The sequence below is a fragment of the Taeniopygia guttata genome, chromosome 5 (assembly GCF_048771995.1).
Source record: "Taeniopygia guttata chromosome 5, bTaeGut7.mat, whole genome shotgun sequence".
NCBI classification, from domain to species: domain Eukaryota; kingdom Metazoa; phylum Chordata; class Aves; order Passeriformes; family Estrildidae; genus Taeniopygia; species Taeniopygia guttata.
The window spans coordinates 41,704,964-41,723,360 of record NC_133030.1 but is presented as its reverse complement, the minus strand read 5'-3'; the positions used below and the strand labels follow the sequence as shown (position 1 = coordinate 41,723,360).

Genomic DNA, 18,397 nt, shown 5'->3' with positions numbered 1-18,397 from the left:
AAATCACAGAGCCAAAAAATGTGCCTGAGAGACAGACAGTAGGACAGTGAAAATAGCTGGGCATAATAGTTTGGTATGATTGCAATGTACATTTGCAATATGACAAAGCTCTAAAAAGGATTGAGACCACATTCAGAAACATGACATTATGGAGAAGCTTATTAATGTTGCATTTTTCCAATATTAAACCTCAAATTTTCTGTGCAGTTTTGCAATTTCGTTCTTTAAGGAAATACTGATAAATGGAACAGAGTATAGAAAAGAGGAAAGAAAATGCCTGGGAACTTGTGGTTTTGGTCTGTGGGCCATGTAGAGATGTGTCTGACTAAAGTGATAACTGGAGAGGAATAGGAATCCGTCAGCTACCAGAAAGGTACAGAATCTGATGAGAAAGACTAAGATTTGGGCTAGCACTAGGAAGAGGAGTACTGGTCACTAAGTGAAAGGCAGATCACAGGTCACCTATGCACAGAATAAAGGTGAGTATTGAGAGGGAATGGATGATGTTAAACTGTAGCCATTTCCCCAGAATAATTGGTAGGACTGTGGGAGCCCTGTCACAGGGAACATTTAATAGATTAAATGTTTTCACTCTCACACATTTGCCTTCTTACTAATAGTAGCAAGCACTGCAAAACACAGAAGCTGTGCAATGCTGCTGACTCCTTGCATCCTGCCTGCTTGGCTCATATAAATCCCAGTGAAGGCAGGAAACCTCCTACATAACGCACCATGACCCATCTTAACCTCTTTGATGTGTTTTCCTGCAATCTTCTGCATGCTCTGTGTCTTTTCTGATAATGCCTTCCCTTAAGCATATTGGGGGCTGCTACATGTCTTAGGGTTTCAAACCAGTTTTCCTTATGACTATTAAAATAGTTTGGTAATTGGCTATATAATCTGTTAAGAAGGGACTATTGCATTTGCTTGTTTGTTTTAATAATATTTTATAATACTAATCCCTCTTTTCTGTTATGGTGGAAAAGCTCCATAAGAAAGGGAGCACTGCTGTATGTCCTCAACTTACCCAGTCAGGGGTAGTGTATTTCTTTTGCAAACTTATTCAGTAGCCAAACCTCATTGACATTTATCTCCATTTAATCTCCAGTTTCCCTCACTTCATCATGGACTTAGGCCACTGTGTTTTCCCAAATGAGCAGGTGGGCTGTGGTGAATATGCAGACTTGGACATACTTGACTCTGAGGGAGCTTTGAAGAGCAGAGCTAACATCCTGGCTTGGCAGACAATGCAACCTGAGAATCAGCACAACGTCTAGAACACAACAGTGAACTGCTTGTATTGACTCAAGGATGGATCCTGAGAATGTGTCCACCTTTAATCCCAGGTATAGTGGCTGTAAGTCCAAGGCCCACCTGGCCAAGGGACCATTATACTCTCGTGGTCTGTCCCTCATCTCAACAGAAAAGATTTGTGCGCCTCAGACAGACAAGGGTGAGTGGAGCTTCAGGTGTGATACAAGTGTATGATACAAGCATCCTGGCTTGTGTCAGAAAGTGTGTCCAGCAGGACCAGGGCAGTGACTGTCCCCTGTTCTGGGCACTGGTGAGGTCACACCTTAGATCAGTTCTGGGCCCCTCACTACAAGAAGGATATTGAGGTGCTGGAGCGTGTCCAGAGAAGGGCAACAGAGCTGCTGAGGGGTCTGGAGCACAAGTCCTGTGAGGAGCACCTGAGGGAACTGGGGTTGCTTAGCCTGGGGCAAAAGGGGCTCAGGAGGGAACTTATTTCTCTACAACTACCTGAAAGGAGGTTGTAGCCAGGTGATGTTCAGCCTCTTATACCAAGTAACAAGGAATAGGACAAGGGGAAATGGTCCCAAGTTGTGTGCCAGGGGAGGTTTAGATTGAATATTAGAAAAAAATTTATTCATAGAAGGGGTCGCCAAGCACTGGAACAGGCTGTCCAGGGAAGTGGTTGAGTATACCCCTGGAAGTACTTATAAGACACGTAGATGTGGGTTTTAGGGGCATGGTTCAGTGCTGGGTAAATTATTGGACTCAATTATATTAAAGGTCTTTTCCAACCTAAATGGTCCTTTATTTCTATTCTATTATTAAGAATGCATGGGGCCAAGGAAAGAAGGTGATGAACAACAATCATACAGACAAAAATAGCTGGGAATAGAGACAAAGGGTAAAGGAAAATTTTCCAGCCTTTACTTGAAATTCCATTACTTGTGGTGGATACTCATGCCAACCTCATACATTTACAACCTCGCTAGATTTCCCAAAGGAAATGCTGCAGAAATAGGTATTTCTATTAAGGTATATAGACAGTTTATTTTAAGTCTTTAAGGCATCACTTGATTTAGTTTTCCTAGCAGGGAGGAGAGGTACCAGCAGTCACATTGGTTATCTGGTGGTGACAGGGAAGCAGATGCTCACACCACTCTTTTAACTCTCACAGCAATGCTCAATCAATCATGGGCGCACATGGCAGTGATCTGGGTGGCACACTCCTACCCTTTTCCTTTAGCCACACCCCAGAAGATGGTAAGGGCCAGTACTTTGTCCATCTCCAGAGTTCAGTCAGCTCTTGGGTTTCCATCATTTTTCAGGTCTCCATCCTGCCGCCATTCCTGGTTAGTAAGAATACAGTGGGGTGTGGGTGAAGAGAGCAGTGATGTGTTCAGTGAACCAGTGTCACTTCCTTATGCCTCATCACTATCTACGTAATTGCATCCCAAACACTGCTGAAGGTTAGATCACAGAATCACAGAATAACGAGGTTGGAAAAGACCTCTAAGATCATCAGGTCCAGCCTATGGTGGATGTCAAATCAGGAGATAAATTGCTAAGAAAACTAGGACTAGTGGGAACCCAGAGAGGCTGTCTCTTTGCTCCTTTTGCCCTGTGCCATGACCAGTTATACCCATTTCATTCCTGACAGAGGGACAAGCATCTAAGTAATCTCTTCCAGTGTCTTTCTTGCAGTCTGTTTTGCTCCCCCTGCTCATTTTTCTTAATTTTCCTCCTAGTGTTTAACACAGACCTTTCCTGCTACAATTTCCTGTGCCATGGGCACAGAGGGCAGCTTTTTTCCTTCTTCTGATACAATTTTTATGCCTGGGGATTTTCTTTTATCCTCCCTCTGTCTTTCCTCTTCAATTTATACAGCACCACTTCTTTCAGGTTTTTCTTTGCAAGACACATGTCATATCTGTGATCATTCTTATTGCCCTCCATTAGGCACTCTCCAATGAGTCCACCTAGAAAGGCAATTCCAAAACTGGGCTCAATACACCAACTAAAGTCTCACCAATGCTGAATATAAGGAAAGGTAATTTCCAGAGGTCTTGACAGTTGTAGTCTTATCCATTCTTTACAGTAGGATGTTTGATTTATTTGCAACACTATACTATTTTTGACAGTGCTTGTAATCCCTTCTAACCCCTGCTGCTTTTTTTGGAAGAATTGCTGCATAACAAGTTGTTTTCCAACCCCCTGTTTATGCATTTCATTCTTTCTGCATCATGGAGATTCTTTGCATGGTTTCTTGCTGATTTGAATCTACATTTTTTCAACTACTTTTCAAAATTGCCAAGATGATTTTGAATGCTAAGTCTGTCCTTCAGTGTACTTAAAGTGCCTTCCAGGTCTGTGTCTTCCTGATGTGCCCACTCCCTCTTTTGTTATCCATGTTGTTAATTCATCCAGTGAGCAGAACCAGACTCAGAACAGATCTTCATGAAACTATTCTCAATACAGTCTTTATTTTGATAGTAAACCACTGAGGACTATTCTCTGAGCACAGTTTTTCAACTAATTTTTCATCTATCTAATGTTAGTTTCTGCTATTTTATATTTCCCTAGTTTATTCATAAGGATATCTTTTGAAATGGAGCCTAAACAGCTTATGGAAGATACTCAACCTTTTCTGTTCCTTCTTTATCTACAAGACCTGTTGTCTTGCTACAGCAAGAAATTAGATGGTCTGAAAGGGACTAATTCTTGACAAATTCACACTGAAAACAATTGTCTCATTTTAGCCTTTGATATTTAGTGATAACTATGTAATTTATTCCAGAATTGTAATGGGTAAGGGAATTAAGCTGATTGGTCTATAATTACCCATCACCCTTTCCTTCACTTCTATAGGAGCAATGCCTGTGATTTTCCTGTACTCCACTACATCTCAACAGGTCCTGGAAGACAGCAACTACTGACTCTGAGACTGCTGTAGCCAAATTTCTAAGCACCTTCAATGAAGCTCGTTATGCCAAATAAATCTGAGTGCATCTGACTCAATAACGTTATCTCTCCCATACACTTTTCTTACTCTATGCCAAGATTATACTTCTTTATCACTGTTATTAGTTTCTCTAATATTATCCTCTGTCAATAATTTTCACTCCCTGTTGAACAGAGATCCAATATTTTGCTTAGTCTTCTTCTTGCTACTAATGAATTTACAGAATGATTTCTTGTTCCCTTTAATTATCCTGCTACTTACAAACTTATTTGATGCTTGACCTTTTTGACTATATTCCAGCCCGCCTCTGCTGTTCCTCTGCAGTCACCTTTTGTACACCAGGCTATTGCTTATCTTCTGCACCCTTCCTTCACAGGTGTGAGGTCAATGGCAAATTTCTGAACTAACCAGGTTGTTTTATTTTTTTTCCTATTTTATTATATGACAGCCCCTCCTGGAGCAGAGGAGAATGAGGGTCTCAGAGAAATAAGGCTGGTGTATCATGAGTTTGTTGCAGTTGAAGAAGAAAGTTATGGGGCAGGTTGTAGGTTGACAACTGGATTAGGAGATGCTAGAGGCGGGGAAATGCAGGAGAGCTCTTTTTCCCACAGTTGTATTTGTTGCACTCAATTATTTTGAGTATATAACCATAGCGCTAATGACATTTATGTGGAGGCAGTGAGGCTGCATCCTTGAATTTTGCAGTGAGGTGTTAGCCTGCTTCTCCAGCCTGGGGGTTGATCTGATCCTCAGCTCACTTAACAGTGAGAGCAGGTTGAAGAGGGGTGGGAGGCAACAGTGCTGTGCTGCAAAGAGACGCTGCACTGCAAGGTACCCAGGGATAATCACACAGCCCTGGTGTGCCCCCACAGTGGGGCCCTGTCACCTCTCACTGTGACACCACTAAGCCCCCACGTACAACACCAAACCTTCCTCCATCATCCCACCTCAACAAAGGCAGGGGTTGAGTGCATGGGTAGAGGGCTTGGGGAATGCCAGGGTGAGGTCCTCCTCAGTGCCCTGTCACATCACTTTGCCCCAGGCCCATGTCTTCTCCAGAATCCCAGTGTAGGTGTCCTTGCCCTTTTATACTCCCTATTTTGCCTCGACAACAGGTGCTCCTGCTCCTGCTGCTGCCCTGGGCTCTATGCAGACAGTTCCTCTCCCTGTGCTCCTTATTAACACCCCTCCTAACCAGCAGGAGCAGACACCACCAGCAGCTCCTTTCCCCTCCAATCCCCTCCCCTTCCCTTCCATAATCTATCTAAATATTAAAATGAGTTTGTCCCTGATTTACATGCGTAAGAAGGGATGTAATAATGAGGACGTAGATTAGAAGATTTAGCACAATCGTTTGTGTAGATTGTGTCCCATCAAAGGGCAGCTCTGACAAGCTGAGATTAAGGAGCAAACAGCTGCCGCTGGAATTCAGTCCATTTGTTTGTTTGCTGTTTTCTCTCTTGACTCCAGCAAACAGTCTCATTAACATGCAAGTGATTTGCCCCTTAAGCCTTTTCCTGTTTATTATTGGGGGAGTTGCTGACGAGGGCTTTGTAGAGTCCCTGGCCCAGTTCTGAGAGATCGACATGCAAATCAAGATTAAAATGGGAAGTAATTAAAAACAAAGAAGGGGCCACAACACCTTGGTCCCCTCTTTCCTTTGAGGGATCTTAAAGTTAAGAAAAGGTGTGTGGTGAGGGAAAATGGAGCACTGTTCACCAGGCCTGTGTGGCCCTGGCAGGCCCCTCTTGGTTGTGGTGTTGAGCTCTCCCTTTCTTCTGCTCTCCTCCACTCCCTCTGCCTCCCCCTCCTCAAAATGTCTGTCTGCTAAACTCATTTGCAGCCTTTGCTTCAATGGCCTCGTTTGGCAGCACCTTCCATATGGTCCCTGCTTGCTGCCCACCACAGCCTCAGCACGATGGGCAGCACGTCCTGGACCCACTTCTGCCTTCATGGCCTGGGGGCATCTGTGCCCTCTGCCCCCTTAGCAATGGTGTCCCCATCCAGCATCATGAGCCTACCAACAGAACTTGCAGCTTTTTCAGCATCCGCAGTGGGTGAGGGACTGACACACGCAGGGATTGTGCAGCAGCCATGCTCACAGGCATTGACAGTGATGCAAAAGGTCTCCTGATTACATACAAGGGTCTCCTGAATTCGCTTGGGTTGTGAAGGCTAGCTCAGGTCACTGGAGCAACAGTGGGAACAAAACAGCACAGTGTGTCTTTCAGAGCACCCAGACTCAGCTGCTGAGCGCTGCTGGTTGGAGCACAGGGGCAATGACAGCGTGCTCATCTGCTGCCTCCCCAAGTGCACTGCACCCTGTCTACAGCTGTGTAGGGATGACAACTGTGAGGAACAGCACACAGGATTTCTTAGGCTGAGAGAGAGAGAGACTGTCACATAAATCTCCTGGAAAGCAAGCAAGCAGCCCATACTCTTCATTTATCAGAGTGCTTGCTCTGTCCCTTGCAAGACAAGTAAAAAATATAATGAAGCCTAGAAACTTGTTCTGGGAAGCAGCCATGGTTATTCAGTGTGTGTCTACACAGACAAGCAGGGACATATGTGGCTTGCTCTGCCTAGCAGCTGACTCTTGCCTAGCAGCATAGAGCTGTGCCGGAGCATCTCCACACCCAGCCTCCTGTCTTGGTCACCCTCAAGGCTCCTGGCTTGGGCATAGCTGCTCCTAGACCCTGGGATTCCTGCCCAGGTACATGGCATGCTTGCACCTTGTTAAGCAGACTTGCACATGTTTGTGTGCACATATCCTCAGTGCCAGGATGAGGCTGTTCACCAGGTGTGATACTGAACAGTTCTGAAATTTGTGATTTTCCTTCATGCTTTTCTTAAATCCTGATGTTGACAGGCTGCTGTGTACCTTTCCATGGGGCCTGGGGCAAGCAGGAGCAGAGGAAAGGCAGCCTGCTCGAGGTTAGCCCAAAACTCTCGGCATTGAGGAGTGGCTGCTGTTTGTAGTAGTTACCCAGCTGTTACTGAAGTTGCTTTCGTGCATGGCCAGGAAGAGACTGCAACACTACAAATCTGTGGCTGCAGATTGTGTTGCAATGAACACATGTAGGAGAATCACAATGTTTTTAAAACACTTATGCACTCTGTAAGTACACTCTAACCTGAGTACTTTATTTTTACAGTCATGGAGTAGAGCTGCACAGAGGGGTTGGTCAGGAAGATCTCACTCTCCATCTTGCTCCACTTAGCTGTTAAGTCCAGAGAAGCTCATGGCTTTTGTAGATACGACTGTTTAGAGCTGCAGTGCCTTCCCCTCAAACTACTCCTGCTGCTTGCCAAGGCAGTGCAGTAAGGAATGACCAAACTAAAACGTGGCCAGCCTCAATGTTACGGCATTGCACAAAGTAAATGAGATGGTGACCATGATCCTTGCAAACAGTATTGTGTACAGACAGAATGACAGGCGAGTGATTGTGAATTCCCTGCTGTTGTTTCCAACTCATTGGCCAAAATAATTAATGAAATAGTTATAGCTTTTGCTTTTTCAAACTTAGAGAATGGCACAGCTTCACTGCTTACCCAGCTTTTTTTTGGTGTTTGTTATGACAGTGCCAAGGGAGAGAAGAGCATTTTCCCAGCTGGGGCATTACCTGCAGGACCGTATACTCTGATACTGATAGCTGAGTGGCCAGTCAAGTTCAAACAGTGTCAGAGATAGGAATAGATATCTTTTTCCAACTTGAACTTGAATAGCCGCTGGACTCCTCTGATCAGGTCTGACCCTGCCCCCGTACCCCTCCTCTTCCTCTCCAAGAGGCAGCTCTGCAGCCAGCAGCCAGGCTCCAGGTGTGCTCCCGTAAGAGGTGACCATGTGCAGTCCCAGTCAAGCCCCTGGCTTCCCCGTGGGGCAGCATTCAACTGTACAGTGCCTTGCACACTTGCTCACCATGCAGTTCCTTCAGCAAGGAGGTTTCCAGGCAGCAGCAGCAGCACCCCAGCAGCAGTAACACCATTTCTTTACCTGTGACAACTCAGCCCTTGTTGCAATGGATTTTCAATGGATCATTGAAAGTTGCTTCATCATTTTAGTCCTAACAGATTTCTACTGCCTGTTTCTCTGTTATTTGGGGTTTTTTTCTTTAATTTCCACGAAGATAGAGTTTTGGTTTATAATGGGATAAGGATTTTGTGGCTTGGGCACTTAAAGTCATAAATCCCTGGGCCATTTTTGCTCAAACACAGCTCAGTCAAAGCAACCACTGCTTCTCTGGATAGAGATCAGATCTGAAGAACTTCACACTCCCCAACCAAAAGAGTTATGAGTGATTAAGAAGGCTGCTGATAGTAGAAATGGGTAGTCAGCCTTGATGTAAGTAATTTGAGTGCTCCAGCTCTAAATGGGAATAAGTAGGTGAAACCAGTGGGCAGCATGCTGGCAAATAAGCAGGGAACTGCTGGAGAGTGCTGTTCGCCTGCAGCTCATGTCACCATCCCTGACACCATCATGCAGTGCATCCCTTCCAGCCTGGTCCTCATGAATGTGCTGATGGACCCCAAAGAGGGGAATCAGTGCTTCAGCCAAAGAAGATGTGATGGAGAAAGGGGTCTGGAAAAGCAACACTCATCAATGAGGGAAGTGAGGATATTGGAGCTCCTGATTCCCAAATAAAAGAAGTTTTACCCCAGAAGGATCTAGTGATCCCCTGAGATGGCAGGTACAGGAGAAGTTCTGGACAACAGTGGCTTTGACAAGGGGACAGAGGGGACACTGAGTCCCCCAGCATCTCATGGCTCTTGCATTATGTGTGCAGAGGGGTCCCTGCCCAAGCCTCCTGCTGCAGTAATAAGTGTTTGACTGAGAAAAAAAAAGGGGGCTTCATGGGCCTGGCTGCAGCATGTGCCACCACATGAACTGGGAAGGTGGGGGAGTCTCTAATCCCTCGGAGGCAGGCCAGCTGCCAGGATCCCACTCGTTCCTCAGCATGGCAATTCCGAAGCCTCTCTCACACCATCTGATGATGGTGCCCTTTGCAGGGCAGAGGCTGCCTGCAGCCTCTCTTCTTGGGGCTTGTGTTCCAAATAGCTGCAGGCACAGGAATGCCAAGTTTTATGTACACCTTCCTTTGGGAGGTCCAGGAAGCTTTTGTGACCTGCATAGACACTTAGCAGGGTCCAGGGGGAAGGTTGCATTGCCGAACTTGTCCCTATAATTGGTGGTGGTTTCATGCACCAACTTTGCCCGACATAGGACCGCTGATCCTAAACAGAGGCTGTTGTTTTTCCTCTCTATCAGTAAAAAGAAGTATAAAATTATACTTGTGAATATAATGGGGATTTTTAATCAAAGCCACTCCCATGCAGGGAGCGTCTCTCTTCAGAACTGAGATATTCAACTTGCCTTCACTGCATCCTTCTTTCGACTATGATTATTGTTGCATTACTATTGCTATTATGTCATAAATTGACGTCTTGTGTTCCTGTTTGTTATCTGGGGATTCTGCTCTAATCTTGACAATCACTAATGCAGTGTAAATCCAGCACGCTGGGTGATAATCTGGCTACATAAAAAAGAAAAAAAGAACCCACCCACACACACAAACAATAAAACAAAACAAAACAAAAAAAAAACCAAAAAAAACCCAAAAAAAAAACAAAAAACAAAAAACAAAAAAACCCCAAAAAAACCCCAAAAAGTACTTTCTAGGCACAATTAAAACATTTTACTTTAATACTGACCACAATACTTTTACAATGAAATTGCATTTTCCCCAGCTCTTCTTCACTGCAGCTCTGAAGGATATCCTGCTCTATTTGCCTCCAGATAAAGCGGGTGCTCGTTGGGATTTAGTGCGCAGGGTGCAGGATCCGGCGCCCGGCACGATGGAGAGCAGTTTGCATCCTGCGCTCCAGTGACATCCAAAAGTTGGCAGGAGCCCTGCTCCTTCTCTGGCCTCGGCAGGGAATGCCTCCCCTTCGCCAAAGAGAGCTCTAGAGGACGGATGGGGACTTTCTTGGATTGTGTTAAGTCCACACAAAAAGTAATTCAATATCTCTCATTTTTATAGGTAGTAAGTAGTGCCTGTTGCAACCCTGTTTTCCACCCAGATACATCTCCGCGCCTTTAAGTTGGTGCACTCAGAACTGAGGAGGGCCCGGGTGAGGTGACGGGGCGTGTGTTTCAGTCCCTTTCCCAGAGAGACACGAGAAGGGTACGAGCGCAGAAAACACGGCAAGCCGGGGAGAGAAAATGCCAGGGCGGGATGATGCACTAAGGCTTGCTGGCGAGGGTATTTCGCAGGAAGAAACACCCCCCACGCTAAGCCCAGGCCATGGCTCTTTGCAGGCCCGGGCCGCGGGCAGCACCGGGCCCCCTCACACCGGCGGGGCGGGAGCGCCGCTGCCCCTCGGCCCGGCGGGGCCCCGTCCGCGCTGCCCCAGCACGGCGGGCCGGGGTCCCGGGGGCCGGGGCCGGGGCCGGGGCCGGGGCCCCGGGGGCCGGGGCGCCCGCGAGCGGGGCGGGCGCCCGGGTGTCGGTGGCTCGGCGTCCGGGAATGCGCCGCTGATCCTAAACAAGTTTGCCAGCCATGCTTTTCTCATGGCTCCCGCACAATGGCCCGTTTTCTGCCCACCTGCCGATTATGCTTAATTAGGCGAGGAGTTGATTAATTTGAGGTAATTGACAGCTAATTACAGGCCTGAGGGCTCATTAACTTGACGTCCTGTCTGAGGGAATCAGCTGGAGGGGGTCAGGTGATGTGCAGCCCCCCTCTGGTGCCCGCTTGCTGCCCACTCACCTGGGCGGCCACGGGTGGGGACAAGGGAGGCCGCCCTGTGGGAGATGGGATGCTGGGGGCCGCCCTGTGGGAGATGGGATGCTGGGGGCCATGGCCACAGAGCGCCGGGAGGACAAACACCCCCAGAGGGAGCGCAGGGGAGGGATGCTGCAGGGCAGGAGGGCTCCCTGCGGTGATAAAGCAGGAGGAGGGCAGTTTGGAGGTTAGTGATGGCCTGGGGGCTCGAGGACAGGAAGCCAAGCATGCAGGCAGAAGGGGAGAGAGATGTGCATGGGATGAAGGCTCCCAAGGCTGCAGCTCCCTGTAGGCTGAGCCAGCACCGTGCCTGTGGCCCCAGCAGAGTGTCTGGCGCGATGGAGGGGTGCCACAGGTCTATCACTTTAACTGGAGTCCACAGCAGCTGCCGGCAGGCTGCAAGCACTTGTGCTTGTTGTATTGCAAGACATCATTAGTCACTTCATGTTCACATCATACAACTACTGATTAAAAAAAGGATATCTTTTTATAGCACAACTTTTCTCAGTTGCTCTTTACCGCATGCAAATCACAGGACAGCAAGGGAGCTTTTTATCTAACATCCTATTGATCTCTCTCAGTGGAGAATTCAGGAATGTCCTCTGGATTTACAAATATATCCTTATCTCACCTTTCTAGAACTGGTGTAATCCCTACATAGAGAGAGGCTAAATGACACAACCAAGGTTACTTTGAAAATCTAAGCTGAATCCAGCTTTTTGAGCCCTATACCCTGGGCCTTGATCATAAAACCATCTTCACTATTTTCAACAAGTACAAGGCTGGTTACTCCTGGGGGACTGGCAGCTCACAGATCTGGGATGTTCCTGGCAATGCTGAGGAGAAGGGCAGAGGATGCTTTTTTAAAAGGCTACTGTCTAATTATGTCAGAGAGGATGTGGCTAGAGAAATGTACTTGAAAGGTCACAAAAGTTTGTGATGTTTTGTTGCTGTGGGAGGGCTCACCACCTTTAGTCTCCATCTCATCTTCAGGAAGTCTTGCCCCAGGCATGATGGATTTTATGCCTGGTTAGTAAGCTTGGATCAGGATTCAGTGGTAAGCCAATACAGAAAGTGACTGAGAGGAGGAATGAGAAGCAAGCCATGCTGGTGAGCAGAACGACCACAGGGCACAGTAATAGCTGGACTGTCCAGGCAGACCCAGGTTCATTCATACCAAAGTATTTTGCATTGCTATGGGCAGTGAAGGCTTGGATAACAGAAATTGAAGGAATGGGATCTCCTGGCAAAATTGCAGACAACTCTTCTGTGAGCATATGGAAGTCTGGTGAAGAATCTAAAAAATAATCATAAATTACAGTTTGACCTGACCACTGGGGCTCTTCAGCCAGAGAAAGCTGCATCGCAACTGAAGCCTTCTCAAACACTTGCCTTCGCACATCGGCATCATTCCTCTGCCTTATTTTAACTTTATTTCTGCCTCTAGCTCCTCTGAACTTGCTATGTCATCTTCACATCCTTGGTATGATCAGAGAGGATGAAAAATATAGGTTTCTCATTTGCATATTGCTGACAGTGGCTTTTACAAACCTATCTAAACAACTTGCTTTGATATTCTGTTGTTACGTTCCACAGCTAACTTGTACACTGCCCTTTATCCCTTTGAAATGTACTGATGTTTCATTTTCAAGCTCTCTTGTTTAAATTTCATGGAGTTGGGTAAAGCTGACTGGTCTTTATGGCAATTATTATTTAATACCCTTCTCCCATTTGTTGTTCCTTCTTTCTACCCTAAACACACCCAGACTGGGTGATGATTCATGGTACAGAGGCCAAATGGACCCATGTGACAAATAAATTTTGCTCATTTGCTTAGAACCTTTCCTGTGCCTGTCTCTTTCAGGAGAAGGTGTCCATAATTTAAGTTGCATTTGAGAGGAGATCACCCCAACAACTTTTATAGTGGCATTTATCATTTAGAACCTGGGAGAGGAGTTATTTGGAGGAGCCCAGACAGGTAGTTTTCTCTTTTTCACTCCAAATCCATTGTTGAAATTGGCTAAACATTGGCCGTTTCTCATCTTGACTATTACAAGGCCGTTGCCTTGTAGTGTAAATACAAATACTGTATGTTGGTGCACTAATATTGAGCATTATGCATAGCACTGGGTTACCTTCTTAGGAATTTCTTCCTCTTTTCTCTGTTGACACAGATTTCATGAACAGTGATGAAAGACTCTCATAATCAAGGATACATTTAACCATATACATTTTCTGTGAGCTCATGTAATGTCATCAGCTTACAGATGAAGTGCTAGGACAGAGGTAGATTAAGTGGTTGCCCCCATTTAATAGGATGTCTGAGATAGATCCAGATAGGAAAACTGCATTATGCATGTTTTAACTCACTGAACCTTTAGAGCTCTCTGTTGCTGTAGAAAGCCTTACCCACCAAGTGCCACACTGTCATGCTGAGTTCCTTCCAGAAGAAGGAATGTTTCATAGGGTCCATGACTCTTCTGAGGTCTAAGCTTTAAGAAAACTTCCTTTTTGATAGTGAATGTTTGCCTGAATTGCCAAGAAATAGCTGGAAGCTGCAAGTCCCACTTAGCATCCCTCAAAGTGTTCCAAAAGCATGTAGGTGTGGTGCTTGGGGATATGGTGGTAGACCTGTCAGAGTTACCTTAATGATTGGATTCAGTCTTAGAGGTCTTTTCCAATGTTCATGATTCTACGTGAACTGAGCTAGGAGCTCCTTCTGTCTGTACAGAAATTGTTGAGTCCAGTCTTAGGGGGTTGGTTCTAGTAGTAGGAAATTTTACACAGCTCTAAAGCTCTGGGTAAGCAGCAACAGATATGATCTTTGAGGGAGTGGTAAGTAGCCACACTAGGACTGTCATACTGATGTAAGAATCAGTATAGCAGAGAGGTGCTATATTTATTTGAGAGGTGTTTCCTCTGAGAAATCCATACATAAACAGTATGTTGGGACTTAGGCTGATTTAATTTCAGACAGGGAGACTGGTTATTGGTATATAACAAACTATCGGTATTTAAATACAGGTCACTTGGACATCCAGAAATCAATTAAATTTAGGCAAACTCCTTTCTGTACTAAGTTGGTGGATGCTGGAGAAAAAAAAAAATTGGCAATATGTGTAATACCAGTAGTTTGTTTTACAGTAGTAAAAGTGCAAGTAATCCCTACACAAACTAGACATAAGCTTTCTAAGTAAGTTAGCAGAATGGAAACTATTGTTGTGATCAATGACAGCGTAAACCATTTTAATTTAGTTTACTTTTAATCTTAGAAGTTTTGGTTTTGGAATTGTCTTGTTCTTGGGAATCCAAAAAAGAGGAGGAGGTCTCAGCAAATTGTTTGTCCAAGGGAGGCAAGACTACCATTTTGGAAAGCAATCTGGACTTTCAGCAGGTTAGAGTCTTTTAGAAAGGCAATTACCTGAGCAGTAGCAAGGATGCCGTTGCTGACACCTGGGCCAGCACAAGATGCTGAAGCGGTCCTTTGTGTCACTGGATGAGAACTGTGCTCAGGTGGTGACTCAGCTTGTTCTTGTAGTCAAGAAAACACTAAGGTTCTCTTGACTACATCTGTTCTTCTGTGATCTGGCAGATACAAAGAGTTCAGCACTAACATCCCTGCACCACATGTGCAGCCACAAAAGCCTACCACATAACTGCAGAAGCTGTGTCTGAACCTGTCCACACCACCATCTGTAATCAGTGACTTCTAAAAGAGCCACCTGCTCATTCTCCAATGTCTCCATTTAATTTGGGTATCTCTGCAGCATGAGATTACACAACAGCCTGAGAGGGCTGCTCTGAACCTGAGGAGTGGGAATGGCTGGAGGGAGAGCTTCTTAGTGCTAATTTTTCTGAAATATTTACAGCTTTTTTTCATACCTAAGAATTTCTTCTGTAACATATGGAGGGAGTGGCCACCAAAAATAAGCTCTTTCTATTGAGTCTGGCTCCAGAAAGCATTTTTTCCACATACACAGAATCTCTGTGAAGTAGCCCAAAATTATAATGCCAGCAACAGAAGCTTGATTAAATGTTGCTTTAAAATCCATGTAATAACTAATATGTATACGTGTTTGTACATCTGTATATTGGCACCTACTCTGCAAGGCTGGATGACAACTCTCCCAAAGAAATTAGAAGGTTGAATTTTAAGTCAAGATCTTGCTAAACAGCTTCAGAAACTAAGAAATATCCATAGCCCATGTTTACACCAAGCAGGTCTACCTCCAGTCCCGAAGTTCGAAGAAAGTTGTTTTTCTAGTGCTGCCTATGTAAGTGACATAGCTCTCAATCATTTGAAAACCAGCTTGTATTTTAAGCTTAAATGAGACCTCAGGATCAAAGTTCTGTAGTTCCTACCCAAATGCAGCACATGATGCACCAGTTTCTGATCCACATACTTAACTTCATGTGCCTGAGAAGCCAGTTAGCAGAAGAGTATACACGGGTGCATAGACTTCTTATATAATTTCAAACATCTTTCACCTTGAAGAGCTGTTAAGTAACTATTCTCTATCAGTATCTGGGTTTCAGAAAAGATGCCTGATGAACTGCTTTGCTCAGGAGTAAGAGGGTTACTGTAATTATGTTGTTTGCAAGAAAAATAAGAACATTTATCTCATTTTAGGTTAGCAGAAGGAATAGAAATTTTGAAATTTATCATTAGCCCAAATGTAATTTTATTTTGCTGATGAAAATGTTGGATGCCTGAACTTTGTGCTAGTATTGTTCACATCATTTCTGTAGGGATTTTATATTAAATTTTCCATTAAATGTTGGAATTTTTCAAGATATTTAACTGACCCAAATAAAAATAAACCATCTCACGTGTCCTGCATTATAACATTTTGAGGTGAGAGAACCAAAAACCATCACTTTCCATGCTGTAGAAAATAAAGAATATTTTTGAACATTTAGCTTAAATGACACTCTGTTCATGCACAACAGTGCTGATCTGTTGTAAACTTGTTTGAATTAAACTGAAGAGTCACAAGGGAGATCTTATATCTAATTTGTTTGAAGATGCTGCAAGGCAGTGTGAACCACAAGGATGAAAGAGAAGGAAACCTTTCTCTTCAGATCAGCAAGTCACCAGGAGTATTAGTCTCCTAGAGCACCCCAGAGCTGTTGGTCACCTTGAAAAGATTAAGAGACCAACTGAGTTCCTCCTTCCTAGAATCCATCTCTCTGTACCTCCAAGTAAGGACCAAAACTCCAGAGTGAAGAGGGCACTTTGGCAAACATGGGACTGGCATGGGAGTATTGGATGAACTGCCCTCCAACAGCACAGGTCAGGCACAAGCAGCAAAAGGTTTGCCCCTGACTTCTAACTATGGCACTGCCAGTACCTCCTGCACATCTGGAGAAGTGACTCTGAGGAAAGAGTACAGGGACAGCTGATTGTGAGCATCTATCCATACCTTCTCCCAGCTAAAGGTATTTTGAATTTGTGTAAGTGCTAGACATGAAAAAAACATCAGATACTCAGTCCTTGAAAGTACAGACTGTTTATTTGGTATAGCTCCAAGCTGGGATTTATAACCAGTGTGGTAGGACAGCTTCTCAGAATTTATAGGGGCTGACTATTTAGGCATTATTTTGATGACCAGTCTTCAATCCAGTGCTGAGACAAAATTAATTTACTGTTCTGATAACATGGTGTTCTTTTTGTTAGCTTCCCTCAATAGTACTTATAGCTTACATATGTATACAAATATGGATATAGCTTATTTGGATGCTATTTTTATTTAATCTTAGTTAAAGACTTTTATGAACATTATAGTAAAATCATGTACAAATGCCCTCCTGATACTTCTTTGTTAGGCAATAACAATTGACCAGAATGGATATTACCAGGCAAAAAGCCTGACTGGATCCACTTAAGAGGTCAGTGATTTCCACACGTTTGTTTCACTGACAGCACATTTGGCCCATCAGCTATATAACACCCTGCCTGTATACTCAAGTTTTCAGGACAAAAGAGACATCTATCCACTTGCAAGGAAAATGACAAATGTTACTTTTTGTCATGGACAACAATTTTGTTAAGTTACAAAAACTAGGAAGTTGCCTAGGGAAAAGGAATTGTGCTATTGATCATTAAAACAAAACAAAAAAGAGGTAAATTTGGAGTTCATAGGCATATCTATAGCTTGTAAAACAATGGAATTTTTTAAAATGGCAAAAAAATTGCTAACACCCAGAGATCAGAAAACAACCATTTGTACTAGGGATTTCTAATGAACAAATTGTGCTGGAGAAACCTGATTGCTTTTTAAAATAGAATTGCAAAATTAGTGGATGATGGGAACACAATGGATTTGATACATTTGGATTTTAGTAAAGATTTGATACATAAATCCTACTCAAAATTAATGCAAATGGGTTTGGCTACACAACTAGATGGAATGAAAAATTGGCTGGAGACCCACAAATAAAGGATAATGATGCATTAAAAGGTATTGTGCTAGAGGAAGAGATCTCCCTCCCAGAGATCAGCAGTCAGCTCTGTCCTATTTAACACCTCTTGACATGACACCTTCTGCCTGAAAATCAGGAAATTTTGTTAAGAGACTGAAATATGGAAGGACATGAGGGATAGAGCAGCTGAAAATAAAATGGCATGCCAGTAAAAATACAAGTATTGTCCAAACTGCAGTATACAGTCACAAGGAGGTCCCTAGAAAACACCAGATGAGAATAACTGCAGTAGGAACCAATGAGATAGGAATTAGCTGTGTAGCACAGCAGAAAAACAGCTAAAATGTTTGAGTAATAGAGCTGCAATTCACCCCAGTATGGAAAGACCAGAAGGATTTTGCAGTATCTTTGTCCCACATACGCTTTCAGTGAGGTCCCAAGCAGGTTTTGATGGTGTAGCTGCTAAGGCAGCTCCCAGAATCTCTTTTGTCTCATGCTGGAGACAAAACTGCTGTAAGAGATTTTTCTCCCCAGAGACAACCAGTGTGGATACAGTGAAGTCAGCCTGATTTGGGGGGTTGGGGGGGCTTTAAACAGATCCTTGTTAATTTTTTAGAAATTGTAAAACCAGGAAAGGAAATGGCAGTAAAGCAAATTAAATGCATTAACAGCAGACACAAATCCCCATTTTCCTAATGTTTTCCCATTCTCTATCACTCACTCTGTCCATTTGCAATTTCAGCTATTAATCATCTAATCTTAACATCCATCCACAGGTGTACATGGGTGTCCCAATGACTTTTGAACCTGTAGGCTAATTTCAGACAACTTTCCAGGTAGACAATGCATTTCTGTAAATTTCTGTACATTTTATTACATTAATTGACTAAGAAAGAAATCCAATGACTGCTCTTGCTGAAGTGTGAGAATACCTCCTGTACAGCATCAGAGAATCCACACATGGTGCAGTCTTGAGAGA

The 18,397-nt window shown here is 44.2% G+C and overlaps 1 long non-coding RNA gene across 2 annotated transcripts in view; it reads left to right on the top strand.

Moving 5' to 3' along the window:
- Positions 1-18,397, top strand: part of LOC115495312 (uncharacterized) — a 37,325-nt gene that overhangs the window by 7,987 nt on the left and 10,941 nt on the right. The window contains exon 2 of one of the 2 annotated variants that reach the window (XR_003960519.4): positions 1,109-1,346. This is a non-coding gene — a long non-coding RNA (uncharacterized lncRNA). The remainder of the gene's footprint in view (positions 1-1,108; positions 1,347-18,397) is intronic. The other variant, XR_012056417.1, reaches the window with a different exon arrangement.